Raw genomic sequence first — 14,411 nt, forward strand, 5'->3', positions numbered from 1 at the left:
TCCAAGACAGGTCATGATATTTACACTAGGTCAGAATAATAATGCCACCAGGATCATGGTCCCTGACAATAGCCTATTTGTCTCATTTAAATAATGAACACCATTGGTGAAAATTGCAGACTTAAACCACAACACACAACAGATAGCAACATGCAACTCTTCAGGATGCAAAGAACCAATACTGACAGGAAACATGATCTAGTTGCTCTCATTTACTAGCCATCTATATTTTTTTTTCCAAGACAGTCTCCAGCAGTACACAGATGTATAGTTTTGATGACAAAGAAGGCTCTGCTTGAGGGTTGAGTATTTTACTGGAGTAAAACTGCATAAGCCTACTGCCTTTGGATAAAACTAGTGCTTACCATGAAGTAAAGCCATGAAATAAAATAAATTTTTTTTTTGTCCTAATTCTCAAAATAGAGCATTCATTCAAATAAGTATGAGGGTCAATGTGATGCTACCTTTCTCATGGTGTAGTAAATGTCATGGCAAACATTTACAAGATATACTCTTCATGTATATCAGAAATAATTTATAAGGGTTGTTTTTTGATTGACAGAAAGGAGAAAACTAAGTCTTCTCAAGCCCTTAACAAGTACTTCCTAATCTACATCAGGTATTCATATCCAAAGTATTTCAAATCACTGTAAAATTCAAAAGTGTATAAGCACAACCAGATACCCTTGTTACAATATAAGGACTGGAATAAAATATTACCATGCCAAAACTCTGTCCAAAAACGTATTGTACAAAGAGCACAAATGACACCTACCTGTTCAGTGTCAAATTCATGAAATTCAGTACTCAAAGCAGAAGCTTATTTTCCATTCACAAGAACTGGTACAAGGTAAGCACCTAAGACTGTGGATGTAAAGGCTGCATGGGGACTAAGCAGGTGGTAAAAACAGATAACAAAAAGCAGTGACTTCATGTACACCCTGTACTGAGGTCAAAAGTCCTGCTTGCAACACCTGCCCTGTGAACACCCATGGGTAGGTGGCTCTCTGCACCCACCTGGTGCTGTGAGCTTGGGGCTCTGGCAGCAGGGTTTGGTGCTGCAACCCTCTCACAGAGTGCCCTTAGCTGATGGATTCAGCCCAAGATCACCTGTGTTCCCCCATGCTATGCATACACATGGTGCTGCACAACCATCAATGCCTGTGGTGCGACCTTTCCACACATGGCCGCCTCCCCATTTCCTCCACGGCATGCTATATGTGCTCATAGACACCATGCAACAAAGTGATCTGGAAACAATGATGAGAGGAATGCTGCACGCTGCCCAGAGCTCAGCAATTACACATGGTCCTGAGCTGCGTGCCTCCAGAAGCTGGGATTTATGATTCAGAGGATCTGCTTGACGCAGGCATGTAAATTTTTCCTTGTGTGCAGATAACTGTATTTGTGTTTTCATGCTGAACATAGGTGGATGAGCAGCTCGTGATATTTTGAGAGGGTTGAAACTCCAAATCCTCAGAATAGAGAGTTTGAACCTATCATGTTTAAGGAATGAAATTTTCCAAAGCAGAATTGAGGTGAAAGCAGGAAAAATTACTAAGTACTCTAAACATCCCATCTACGCTGGGCCACAGTGCACCAAGAACACAGAAAGAATGATCCTGGAAATAATGTCAGATTATGCATATAATAGGAAACATTATAATATTTTTCAGTTAACTATTTAAACTGATGCAGACCAAGCATGGTACCTAAAACATATGCAAGTCTTCTGAAAATTAATATGTAAAGTATCCAAATATTGTAATAAGTTTACCATTCTTATTGCAAAAGTGACACTGCCTGTTAAAGCAGCTAGTATTTAAGTGTTGCATTGTGTAAGTAAAACTGAGGTTTTTAATGACATTTAATACTACCACATAAAATGAAACATAACAAAAGAGTTCTAATATCAACTTCAAATTAATAAATTTGTCTGCAAATTTTCTCCAGAGATGTGTTCCTTCCTAGTGCAAAAGAAGGCCTCCTCAAACTAAAAACATGCAACCAAGAAATCACGCATTCACTGGACAGGTAAAAGGTTTTATATTCATTCCTACCTCACTCACTGAACTTGCACTATAGAGAGTGAAAAATAGAGTTCTTGTTAAATGCACTTTCCTCAAAGTAATTTGTTTAATTTGAGCTTTTTTGGTGTAGTACTTTCTAGTGGGATGATTTCTGTCTTGCAGAGCTCTCTAATGGTAGACAAATGGGGAGAGAAATTGAATCCAAGAAATACTCTTGGTTTTGCTCCAAGGAGCATCATTTTTATTATAGTTCTGTCCTGAGGTGGCATGTGACAGTTTGGTCCAATGTGGACAAAACATAAATTTTGAAGCCTTAGATCTGTGAAATAGAAGTCTCTGAATGGACAATCGCAAACAATCATGAAAAGGTATGTGGGGACCCTTCCATCCACCTTAAATCTGTGTAACTCAAGATGACACATCCATAACATGCTACTTCTCATTTTCCTTGCTTTCTTTTTGACTAAAAGGGTAATTTTCACAGCATTTATTGAAATGGTGGATATTTCAAAACCACATTTCATTTTTAACCAGCTATAAGGAGTTCCTTTAGATAATAAGTCAGTAATTCCCTCAGAAATCAATGGAAATGCTCAGAGCTATTATTATCTTGACAGCATATTGCAAAATTAGTAGAACAATTTCACTATGTTTATAACTACCTCATGCTGGCATTTGATTCCCATTTGTCTTTAAAATGAAAACAAAGAAAAGTAGTTGCACAATCACTCTCAATCTCTGTCTCTCAAGCACCAATCATTCTATCACCTACACTATTATTTTCTTCAAAGCAATGAAAAAGTTCCTGTTAAGGAAATTTAAAAGTTCAAATGGATTTTAGTTAAATATAATTTAAAAATGTGTGTGAAAAAAAGAGTAATTTATTTCACTCCATACTTACAAAAAAATAAAAAGGTCTATTAACAATATATAGCTATATCACAATCTACTTTTAATGGCTAGGGGAAATACTCAGAAAGGCTAAAAAGCACAAGAAATTCCTGACCTACAAATTTGTCATTCTTTAATTAAAAAGATAGATAGATAGATAGATAGATAGATAGATAGATAGATGAATAGATGAATAGATAACAGACAGAATTATAGTTTTTATTCTTTACATGTCTGTGTTGGCTGCTATTAATCTCTTTATTGTCTTTCAGATGGATAGAGACAGTTTCATTATTTGCTTATGTGCTTTTTGAGTTTTGCGTTGTTTTTGTATGTTTGTTTGTTTGTTGACAAGGATTATATATAACTGATGTGTCCCTCTTATTTTCCTTCCTTTTTAAAAAATAAATTAATAACTCTTGCCTTTTTCTGTCTCAAGAATACCTGTTTACTTCTTATGATTTCATTTGAGCATCATCAAATTCAAATGAGTTGAAAACATCTGTCTCATTTAAGTACTCCCATTTCTTCTTCCTTTGTTCTAGATGAAAACTTCTTTTTCTCATCAATTTTGCTAATACCAAATGGTGGCTTATAATTTTAAAGTCTTACGAAGGTCCATAAGCCATTAAAATACTTGACCTTCTAGGCATCATTTGTCAACACCTCTCCTTCCCATGAAGAAGTTGACCAATGATATCCTTAAGGATTTTCCTTTTCTAATAAATATACATATTCTGCACTATCATTGTTGTTTCCTGTAAGTTGCAATGCGTTTGCTGTCTAGACATTCAAGATGTTGTCCCTATGTGTTTGCTCAGTGGGTTTCAAGTTATTCTCAGTAATCTATCATATTCTTTGCTTCCTGCACAATTTCTCCTCACATCTGAGATCTATAAAAACTCACAGTTCAAGGAAGTTTCCCAATTGCCTATCTTTGCTTTAGTTATTTTGTATTTGCGCTTGTAAGAAAAGGCCACTTATATCACTTTTTCTTACGTTCACCTGCCATATTTGTCAAACTTATGAGTACATATGTCTTCCTGAGAGCCTGACATTTTAATATTTTTTGCATGTCATTTTACTTCTTAACCCTACCAGATCTTGAATATTATTAGTTTATTTTTATTCACACTAAGATGGCTTTTCACCTTTACCTTCTTATTCAATATTTCCATGTTGGCTGGAATTTGCTCTAACTTTCTGTATCATTTCCCTAATCCCCCATTCCTTTTGAAAGCTGGTTCTGTGTGCTGAATAATTTTGCTATTTCTTCACAGAAAACCTTATCCTGAACAACTTCACATTTTAAACTCTAGTAGATCTTAACCACATAGCTCCATTGTTTCCTTTCCCCTCCTTTCTACTCAAAGATTTTTAACAAGCTTCTCTTTTTTTTTTTTCTATCTTGGCAAGCACACACATCCTTCATCTTCAAAGGAATGCTCCTCCTTTTTTTCATTGCATGCCTTTCTTGTACAAGCTATTCCTATTTTATATTAACCTTCCAGTAATAGAAATTATCCTATCATGTATTTACTATACCAACTTATTCTCAAACTTCACCAACTGGTAAGAGTCACAACACTTTTTTCTTTCTCATATTTCTTCTTTTAAAATACCTACTACAGGGTATTTTGCAGACACCACATTTCCTTTGCACAAACATACAAACAGGTTTTTTAAAGTAAATACTCATTTGCTCATGGAGTGCCTCTGCCATACCAACTTTCCACTTACAAAAAATATTTCAAAAATGCTGTGTCAATACACAGCTACCCAAATACGCTGTGAAAAATTATTTTAAAAGTAAAGTGGATTGGATCACTTGGGTTTAGACTTTTAATAAACCTAACTTTGTTTCCAGGCATAAAATTAAAAATTCTAGTAGATTTTTTGTGGAGATCAACAAGATCGACATGTCATTTATCCAGGCACTAGCCACGTTGTTGTCAGTAAAAAAATGTTTCAGAAGAGGATAACAGAGAGTGCAAATAAATGTGTAACTGTAGAGCACCTGCTTCAGTTTTGTTCATTCTTTTTCCTTTAAGTTCAATTAAAGGGCTTCTTTTATCTTTTTATGTTGTTAAAGAACCAAATTAAACTTGGGGTAAGCTATCACAGACCTTCAGGATGAAATAAACTGTGTCTACAATATGCTCTATTTTTCATAGAGTTTATAATATTAGTGACATTTTTAGTGAAGATAATAACAGACAGAACTTAAAAACCAAACTTCTGCTGGAAAACCAGAACTGACATGACAAAGGGCTGACATAACATCCAAGATACTGATTTTTATTGTATTTGATGTCTGTTCAGACATGTTTGACATGTCTGTTTTCACACCTCTTCTCTTCTAATAGCAGCTGTGCTCTGGTGAGATATAAAGTCTTCAATTTCCAGCCTTTTTTTTAATTCTTCTCATCAAAGTGGAAAAATTTCTCCTAACATAAAAGTAGCCTTCTCATGCACTTGAAGTAGAACTGACTCCAAATATCAGTTTTGACTAAAACTTCTAACAAAGTAATTAATGCTCAAGTAAACAGGTAATAAGAATGCCTGTGTGTAAAAGGAATGATCCCAATTCAGCCCTTTATTTACTTTACACTCATGTCTACTCAACCTTCTATAACCTAACCATCTATCAAGAAACTCTACAGCTTTGCATGGTGACTAAGCTTTTGTCCAATAGAATATTTTAAGCTAGGGGGAAATGAAAATTATATAACTGGTATTATGTGCTCATAAAGTTTATAACTCAGTGAATGATGGCACAGGTTTAACTGATGCACTGCTGTAAGAATCTGTTGTCAATTAAGGGTGTTAGCATTTAAATAAAATACCCAGTCACGCTGTCAGAACTTCCCAAATTGATTACTTGAACCAATTTAATCTTTCTGCACATTATCCTGCTATGCAAAATTCCCTGCATAAAGAAATTAAACAGATTTCCTGGTGTTGCTCTCCATGAAAGAAAAAAACCATAGTAAAGGGAATAATAAGCAAAATTCAATGAAGTCTTGAAGGACTTGGATATTTTTCCTCAGGTTGTATGGTATTAGGGAGGTTTTGGTTGACTGGTTGGTTGGTGTGAGGGGTTGCCCACTAAGGACTGAACACTGTCAAAATGCAAAATAAGGCCAGTTTACTTCATTTTGCATGTAGCTTTTAAAGCTGTGGTCTGGGGAATATGTTTTATTAACTTATTACCACCTGTCACTTCAAACTATACAAAATATTTTCTAGAGAGCAATTAAGCCAAAAATTCTCAGAGGATCATTTTAAGATATTAATTATGAACAACGTGGGAAAGGAAGGTGCTATAGACAAATATTATTTGTGCTGCAAATCAAATCCACTTTATTTGCAATTCTTAAAACTGAAATTCTCTCAGATTTTACAGTTGTGATCAGACATAGATATTTTTATTCTGAAATTATTCTACACAGTACACAGACACATTTCTAGTTGTGCCTTTGTTACTTGAAAGGAAGTGGTTATATATTTCCAGTTGTTTTTCTTTTCCATTTCTGTTGGCCTTTTACTTTGAAACAAGACAGGTCAAACAGAAAAATGATGAATAATTCAGAATGTTGAAAGAAGAAGACATTGAAAAGCCTAGAAAGGTCTGTTTCAGACAATTCAGGGTATTAGCTCTTTCCTCTCCTCAAGTAATTTGCAATTTTTTCCCTGGAAAGAGGCAGAATCTCATGTGCTTTCCTTTTCTAGGATGACAGTTGCAAAAGTATGACTTGATGAAAAAAAATACTGTGAAGATTTTTAGACTGAAGTTTACCTGTTAATATAGATTAACAAAGATGAAGAACAATTTAGATTAATTCAGTAATATGCTGACATTTCCTCATATAACTAAAACAGCTGTTTTACACAGTTTGTTGTTTTGAGTTGGCAAAAATAATTTTATCCTTAGATGATTTTTTAATATGTTTGCTGATGTGCTTAAGTCTTAGAGAAAAGCAATCATTTCTAAATAAATTTCAGATATGGCCTTAATAATTTTATTTAATTAGAGGGATTCCTTAGCTTGTTGGAATTCAATCCAGTGTTTGTTGAATAGACATCTGAAAATAAGTAAATCATTTGCCAATGAAACAGTCTTCTCAAGATAATAATGTATATGCACATTTGAAATAACCACTTAATGTTCTCTTGATGTTTAATTCCATGTCTTTATAAAGATGAGGTAGGCTCAATGTCACAGTTAAATGCTCTCATACTCTAGATTCAGTCAGATTTGGTTTGTTTTCTCCAGCATTGCAAATATCTAATAAAATCATTTTTTAGCATAATTTCATTATTTTCATTACTTTCAAGCTATATAATTTCAGTTAATACTCTGAGTGAACATAGTATGCTACAGTTTAAATAAATTTTCTTCCCTTATTTATGATTCCCAGCCTAGCCTTAGCTGTTTTAAACAGAGGCAGAGCAATTTGGTGAATATCAATCAGTCTTACCAGGTTGGTTTCTCCTCTCCTATCAATAAGTTTAGTCCTTCAGGCATGACAATTCACATCAAGGGGTTCTGTACAGTGTTGGAGCTCCTTAGGTCATTTATATGTTCTTTCTACTAGATCATCTTTTGACGGGTGCCCAGGGATAGCTTCTTTCCCTCACATCCCATTATTCAAGTGAGTATGGTTCACATCCAGCTTCTCCCCATACTGTTTTTAGAAGGATACTGGGTTGCATGTCTGGAAGAGGCCTAACTTCTAGCATGTCTCTAAAAATGCTGGAGATGGCACACAAGTAGATCTTTGTGCCCCCTGTGGTGAGCAGTTTGGCCTTTTCTTGACAAGATATGCTGCATTCTATAATTAAGGAATTCTTTGTCTCACCAAAAGCCATGTCATCATTAGTTTGGTAAGATAATATGTACAGGAAAAACAGATATCCTAGCAAGAAAGTTGCAAAAATACCCATCTGAGCACTTGAGATTGAGGTAAAACAGGTGACAAATTGTTATGTTGCAGCACAGAACACAAAGGTTGAAAGTAACTTCACAAAGATTGCAATTAAAAACTGAAGGTGAAGAGAATATTTTTTGTTGTTTTTTTGCTAAAATGGTGTGTTTTATCAAACTGCATTGTATTCAGGTCAAGAGTCATTTTTATCAAGCAGCCTGCCTGATCAAAAAGAAGCAGTCATCTACAAGTGAAATTCCAATCTTTCTTCTGTGCTCCATGTGTTTCTGTTCCATGGCAAAACTCTATTTGTTTGCTGTATTTTCATGGATAGGACATTTAAAGAAAGGCTGTAACACCAAAACCTGAAAAACTACCATTTATATGTTTGCAACTTTCAAAAAATTGAGTCTGTATGTCTAGCAACCTGCAGGGAAATATAATATTACTAATGCTACTACTACTACTACCAGAAATTGTAGAGTAACTATGAAAGATCATGAATAACATAAGGCACAGTTAATTATTTGAGATTAAACACCCATTCATCTAGACAATAATAAAAATAATAACATAATGTGTTCAGGGGATCTCCAATACTACCACATTCCCTTCAATACAGAAGATAAATAAGAAACAAAAAGTCAGCTCTGTGATGTTTTCTATGGATTTATGATTTTAAAAGACCACTTAGAGAGTCAAGTAGGCAGAAGAATGGCAAGGTTTCCAAAGCTACATGATAATTGCACTTGCTAGCAACACCCCACTTTGGTTGCACACTGTATAGTAGTCAGTATGAAAAAATATAGACAAATAACATTCAATCTCTACATAGTCAGAATTAATAAGTTCTGGGAATAAGATGGAACTGTGCAATGGACACCAACAGCAGTATTTAGAAAAGTCTGAATGGAAGGGCAATGTAATGTGTGTGAAATGCCTGACCATTTAATTCTACTTATCATTCCAATAATTTCCATTCTAAAATTAAGCCATCTGCATAGAAAATCAGCCAGTTGTGTCTGACAGTAAAAAAAAAAATTAAGCTCTTCAGATTCTACCTGTTTTATGTATAGGACAAGGTTAAAAATTTTGCAAAAAAAATTTTCTAATTTGAGTGTTGCTATAGGGTATATCATGATTTGTCCCTGCAATTGTAAACACACAAAAAGAGAAATATAACTGAAAAGTCTTCAGCATATCATTTTGCCATAGCTTTTTGACTTAAAAAACATATATATTTTATAAAATAATTTTATAGAATATTTTTATATTCTGGTACCAACATAATTTAAATATGGTTCATTTCAATATGATTAGATTTTTAGAATGTAGATGTGTAGGTGGTGTATTTGCATGTCTACATGCATATGTTCATGTGTGTGTGAAAATATATTTGCAAAGGAATTTCTTTTTCTAATATAATATATTTTCTTAATTATCATTTGGAACAAAAGTGAATGTATAGTCCAGGATTTTTGAACTGCATTGGAGTAATCTGGAAGTCAAATTCTTAGTGGTATCTGTGTACAGAAATCCCTGGTTCACACTGTGAGCAAAATAAAAAAAGAAAAAAATAAAGAAAGACAACTGCTAGCTCTGATCAGCTGTGCCGTATTTTCTAAAAGCCCATGAACCAGAACAGTGGGTTAAAAGGAAGTTGACCTGACACATCCAGGTAGACTGATAAACTGAGCTGAAAACATTTCATCTTGCAGCAGATGCTAGGTGAAGCATACATGACAAATTGTAATGGCTGCAGGGTAATGGATTGCCTGTAAGGGCTCAGTGTTCGCTCGCAAACGCGCTCTCGCTCTCTCTCCTGCTTTCTCCCACGTGCAGCAAGGTGTTTTCCCTTCACAAATCCCAGGCCTGCAGGGAAAAATCACAACCTTGGGCAAGTTATTCGGCACCCCCTAGAAAGCAAGAGGACTGCTTTTACACACACACCTTTGTAGCAGGACAGGCTGCACAATCAGAGTCACAGCTGGTCTCCCATAAATTCTCACTTCGGGACAGTGCCTGTCTGGCACTGCTGATCATGCCTCCAAAGAAGGCAATAACTGCAGAGTTGTAAGGCTCCAAGAAACATTTTTACTGGTATACCATCATTGGCTTTCACTAGTTATCAAAGATGTGTTTCCCCATAAATGAGGGAATCCTAAGAAAAACTATGTATTCCTAAAATATTCTGTTGTTTGATTAGACTGTACTGCCAGAGCAACACTCAGCTGAGGTTCCAGCTCAAGACTGAGCTGCTCATATACTTTAGCATATAAACAGATAAGCCAGACAGCAGTATAAATAGCACACTCTCTTGTTTCTGGCTCCCTGTCTGTCAAACTGCCTGCCTTGCAACCCAGCTCCCTTTGGGTGCAAGCTGCTGAGCCTGACAGAGGAATGTCTGACATGGGACACCAGCCACAAAAAGAAGAACATCACATACATGCAACTCAGAAAGACTGGATAGGGTTTGCTTAGAGGCCCCTGCACTCTCTGTCATTCCCACTTTAAATGTACAGCTAACCTCTGTCTCTTGTTATACCAAAGAACAGAACTTTGAGTGCTGCAGTTTGCTGTATTTTCCCGTAATGGAAAGTACAGGTTTTCTGTACTCAAACCTGCAAAACTTAACTCAAAATATACAGCAAATTAGTTAAACTGGAGTAGTTTAGTAGGCAGACATGCCAAATGAGGCATCTGGCTTCTGGCTTGTCCATTTCCTTAAGGTGGTGTTTTAGAATAACAGATGGGTGTGAAATCAAGGCAAGCAAAGATTAGGATCAGCAGCAGTGGCCACATACAAGTTTTTCTGGTTTTTTTTTTTTTTTTTTCCTGAGTTAGGAAAGCAAAAAATTGTAAGAAAAGTTAAAGGTTTCAGGATATTGACATAGTTTCTTCTAAATGATCAGTCTTCCACATCTGCAATATTTTCTGGTTTCTGTTCTTTTAACAACTTGGCTCCAGGTTTGTATGAAAGTTGGCCATGGAAACATTTCTCAGACAAAACAGGTTAAAAACTATGTATTTTATTTTATTTGTAAAAACAGCTCCCTTACTCTACTAAGCAAAATATCTGTATCTCTCATAGATGTTCTAAGACACTCCAGGAATATTCTCCGTTTTCCCTTCATTTATTTTCTAGATCTTGATTCTAAGTGGCTATCATATAGATTATATTTTACCTCTTATTTCATCCAAACAGGGTAAAACAAATATATTTTCAATTTATAAAGCATCTCAGACTAAATTCACTTTGTTGTAAATTGTAAAGGAGGCCGTTTGTGGAGCTGGTATGTTGAATGCAGTGTTAGTCACCATGAAACTAAATGACACAACAGGCATCCTCTGTTGACTTTCCCCATCTAGAAGCTTTTTATGTGACACAGGACATGCCTTGCCTCTCAGTTCTACCTATTCAGAAAATTCATCAAAATTAGTGGCATTACTGTGGTATAAAAGTGGTTTCAGTGAGACAAAATTATTCCCAGAATTTATAGTGGATAAGCGAGGAAGAAAATTATTTTTCCAACAAAATGATTTTGTACCAGCTGAAATGAATGCACAGTAGCAACTGGAGATTCAGAAGAGGGATTCAGGCTATCACTCATTGAGACTACCCTCTTTAACATCTCATACAGGCAAGGTGGAAAAAGATCTACTTCTTCACTTCTGGTCTTTTCATATTATATATTGTAAATATCCGCATTAATTGCATCTGCAAAGAAAGGAAGAAGCAAAACCCATCCAAAACAGCCTCAGGGACAAGACATATTTGAAATTGTCAGATTTCTTTCAGTTTGGGCATTATTGGACTTCAACTCATAGTAAGTCATTATTCTAGGTTGTCAAAACTGACATAAATTGGAGAAAGTTAAGTTTATATTTGGACAATTAAAACAAGTCAAATAATTGAAACAAATATTAAAATAATTTGAATAATTAAAATAATTTAAATAAATCAAAATATATAGGTTGGATTTTGGTAACCAGAAGATTAACAAGAAAAATAACAATTTTTGGCTACCATTTAAGTTGATGCTGGTTCATAGGATTGACACTAGAACAACCATTTTATTTTACTTTGGACCCTAAGATCATGTAGACAGTCCATACCAACTTCTGCAGGATTTGAAATGACAGTGACGAGCTGAAATGTATCTCTTGCCTAACTTCCAGCCACTGACAGTGTCAGCACCAGCATCTCTGTGTAGCAATCTGACTCAAAGTAATGCCTTGTGTTCCAAGGGTTTCCATCCTTTGACTTTGAAGAAGAGAATACCCATCCTTAGACATTGTGCTGTTCTGTGTGATGTGTAAGCTATTGATACTTCTGTCAGACAGCTTTCAGGACCTGAGCACAGAAAGGGAGAGGCTTTGTGGTATTCCTTGCTTTGTGTCTTTGTGATAGAGTTGTACTCTGGCTTCCAGGAAAATTGGCACAATACCCTGTTTTAAGATGAAAAAGCTTTTGCTTTTTCATCAAAATGAGTATGACAATGCTCTAGCCAATTTCTGTATCAAATTATTATTGCTTGGTGGAAGCAAGGTTTCTCATGAAATATTTTGTTAAAAAATGTACATGTTTTGTCAACAGAATTTCTCATGTCTCGCCTAGGTGTTTTCTTCTTATTCCCTTTTCTTTACATTCTTTCTTTCTTGTTCAAACTTTCCTTCTTAAATCATCATCATTTTTCACTGAATCTCTTTCTTCCTCCTATTAACTGATGAATATTTGCCTTTTAGACAGTGAAGAAAGGTAAAGTCATTTCTATAATTCTAATTTACTATGTGATATTGTTGGTGGGCTGACCTTGGCTGGCTGGCAGGTGCCCACCAAACAATTCTCCCAAACCCTTAGCAGGACAGGAGGAGGAAGTATGATGAAAAACTCACATGTTAAGGACAGGGAGATCACTCATGAATTACCATCACAGGAAAACAGACTCAACTTGGGGATGAATAACTTCACTCATTGCCAATTAATAATGGAGCAAGATAGTGAGAAATAGGCACAAAACTAAAACCATCTTCACTACATTCCCTCTCTTCTCAGACACATCCTAATTCTTCAGCCTTCCTCCTTTCCAGCTTTCCCCAGGGCTGATTGACTACTCTGGTGTGGGATCTTCCACAGACTGTAGTGCCAGCAACTGCTGTGTGTGGTTGTTGCCATAGGTAGCAGAGCAGCAACATGCTTCACCATGGTGTTTTCCAGGGGAATATCAAGTGTACCCTCAGTCACTTTGCAGATGACATCAAGTGGCCAGGAGAGTTGATCAGCTGGAGGGTTGGAAGACTCTACAGAGGAATCTGAACAGGCTGGATCAATGAGCCAAGGCCAATTGTACAAAGTTCAATAATATCAACTACCAAGTCCTGCTCTTGGGTCACTAAAACCCTGTGCATCTCTACAGGCTGGGGGCAGAGTGGCTGGAAAAAGACTTATCAGAAAAGGACCTATGGTGCTGGTTCACAGCCAGCTGAACATGAGCCAGCGTGTGCCCAGGTGACCAAGAAGGCCAATGACATCCTGGGCTGTATCAGAAACAGCATGGCCAGCAGGACCAGGACTTTGGCAAGCAGAATTTCTAAGCGAGCACCACTGGTAGCATGAGTAGAACAAAGAAAGATTAAAACTATCCTTAGGTAGAAAACAGGCAGATGAGCTGAGAACTCAGATCTCAGAGCCTAAACTGTTTTGTATTAAAGATATCCCTAAAAACTCCTTTAACAGTAGCCAAATAAAGTTTATATTTTCTGGCCAATCAAAGGATTTTTTCATACGACAAAGTGTTAAAGAAATGGCAAAAGTACTCATTTCTTATTGAAGTACTAATTAGAAGAAGTTTCAAAGACTAGGGGTGAAATGAACATTCCTTCTTGAAAAAGTAATTCCAGCTGACTGGAATGCTTATTATTGTATTAACCAATCAAATAATTTAGAGAAAATCTAAAGGGAAAATGTGATCCATTACACATAATTTCTAGAAAACACAAGAAATCTGCAGGTAAGTTGTAGTGGGCATGGTGGAAGTAGGAGCAATCAGCAGACTTTTATCAGAGGGTTATTTGAAATCAGGATTAACACTCTTCATATCGCAGTCACACCACATGCACATGACATTTAATATGTGCTGTTGGCAGATAGATAACCTCACAAGTGGGAGTTGAAGAGCCCATCTATGTTTAGGCTTTCTCACATAGTATGCATTTAAATTGAGATTCCTGCTGTACATGGTTGCTCTGTCTCTTTTTCAGAGAAAATGGATAGCCAGTGTTTCATAACGTGAGTATTCTGTCAGATACAGCCGATAAACTCTCTTTTTCCTCCAAAATGAAAACTAAAAATCAACAGTAATGTCTCCAGCACCATCAGACAGCTGATTCAATAGTCCCAAAGTCCAACTAAACACTGTTTCTCATTAATGGGATAAATCTGTGGAGACCAATAAAAATGGTGTTGAAGACCTAGATCTTCTCACATATCCAATATATGCTTCCCGTACAAAAGTCAGGTGATTAAAGATCAAATTCTTGGTTTGTCATAGCTTTTTCTGTG

This window comes from Ammospiza nelsoni, chromosome 1 (genome assembly GCF_027579445.1).
Source record: "Ammospiza nelsoni isolate bAmmNel1 chromosome 1, bAmmNel1.pri, whole genome shotgun sequence".
Classification (NCBI taxonomy): domain Eukaryota; kingdom Metazoa; phylum Chordata; class Aves; order Passeriformes; family Passerellidae; genus Ammospiza; species Ammospiza nelsoni.